The following is a 1,955-nucleotide window of genomic DNA, read 5'->3' as shown; positions in this document are numbered from 1 at the left end:
AACTGGACGTATTTTCACGGCGCTGGCGAGAAAGGCCGACCCCACACGAACATTTTCATGGGCCAGCAGCTGCACACGCCAGGTGTTTCGGCGGAAGAGCGCCTGGCGGTGGCTGGTGTGGTACGCTACATCCATGACCCCACGCGCAATGCAGCACTAGTGCTTGATCCGCGGAAATCCGCTTTTGTCCTGACACCTCTTGCCCCCCTCCAGCCGTTGCTGACAGGCGAGTACTTGGAGGAGGAGGCGCGGTCCCGTGTCATGTCGCACCTGGTGGGGCGCTGGCTGGCCTGCCCGGCCCGAGCGTCAGAGACGTGGGCCCCGTCGACGGTGTCGTCCGCTTGTTTCCCTTCCACGCCGGCAGTGCTTGTCCGAGACATGCCTTCGGGAGCGCCAGCAGAAACCGTGACGCCCATGACAAGGACGACGGGGCACAGGCCGACTCAAGTGGCGCCGCCTCCTCTGTACGGTGACATCCACCCGCACCCATTCCCTCCCAATTCCATCCCCTTCAGTCATCCAGCTGCCCCTGTTAAAAAAGTGGTACCCCCTCCTCCATCCCCGAGACCGATGGCACCGCTTGGATCACAAGCTTTGCATCCCATGCAACATCAGTGGCCGGCATCCTTCCAGCAGCAGCAGCAGCAACAGCAACAGCAACAGCAACACCCTCCTTACCAATATCGCCGTCAACCTTGCTCCCAAGCCACTGTGCATTAGCTTTTTCTTATTTTGCGCGCTTTAGAGCGCTTCCTAGTAGGCGAGGGGAGGATTGGCTAGCCTCTATGCTGGCTTATGTTTGATACTGAAACAGTATTAGATTTGCTTTGCTTTTGAGCTCTGAACCCGGTCGTCGGAAGAGGGGTAAACTAAATTCATTTGAAAATGATATGACGCTGCAGATATGCTTGATGGTCGATACGACGTATGTTGCCATAGAGCAGTCGTCAGATAAGCACATATAGGGGTGGAGGGGTGTCGATGATTAGGAAAAAAAGGTTGTTTAATTAGAGTGGCTTTTTGAAGGCCATATCAGATATCGGACGTACGACAAAAAATGTAGGATAGCAGTTATGGAATTTGAGTTCTCAAAGCACTTGTCTTTTGAACAATGATATCCTTAGAGAAACTAGCATGGGTCAACGCCATGCCGAAATTCATAGTATGGAAAAAATCACATGGAGAATAGAGGCGCTGGGTACACAAATTTGTACCCTATCCCAAAAGGAAAAAATACAGTTCTATCGATTGAGGGCTAGTGCGATTCTGTAGAGCGCCATCGGAGCGACACACGAAGATACTTAATTGCACTGTCAGCGCCAAGATGGCCTGAAGGTTACTTTTACGGCCTCGCAGCTTTCCATAATGGGGTCCGGAAACGACATCAAAAAAAGACATTGGTTCATCAAAATATTGTCTCTTTCCTTGTTTTAAAAATCAAATGGGGCTTGGTTCGAATTTCCGTCTCCTACTTCTATCGCTTGAAGGTGAACAGTAACCTCACACAAGGTTCGGGAAGAAATTGCATCGTGATCATCATTACAAAAATCGTAATGCGCGTCTCCGCAAGCTCCAAATCCATTCAGACATTTAAGGCTTCTAGCATGAACACATGATTGCGAAAGGGAGGGGGGAAATTGCTCCACCCAAACCCTCGAATTTTTTGTAAGCGTACGAGCCTACCATACGATCCTCGCGAGTCGCTCACCGTCTCCCTCAACCCCGTCGCAAAAGCGCGGCTGAGGAGGAAGGCAAGATACAAAAAAGAAGTGCAATCAGGGAAAGGAAGATCGCAGATGAATTTTTAATCATAGAATTTGACAAATCTACTAGGCCTGCGACATCTTTTTATGGCACGGGCATAAGTATCGCAGCAACTCTTAACTCCTCCCCCCTGCCTCGGCCCCGGGTGCTCGCTGTCTCCGCCTTCACTTTCCCCTCGAGTGCTTCCCCCC

The sequence above is a fragment of the Nannochloropsis gaditana genome, assembly GCF_000240725.1.
Source record: "Nannochloropsis gaditana CCMP526 unplaced genomic scaffold scaffold421, whole genome shotgun sequence".
NCBI classification, from domain to species: Eukaryota; class Eustigmatophyceae; order Eustigmatales; family Monodopsidaceae; genus Microchloropsis; species Microchloropsis gaditana.
Note: the sequence above shows the minus strand (reverse complement) of the source record.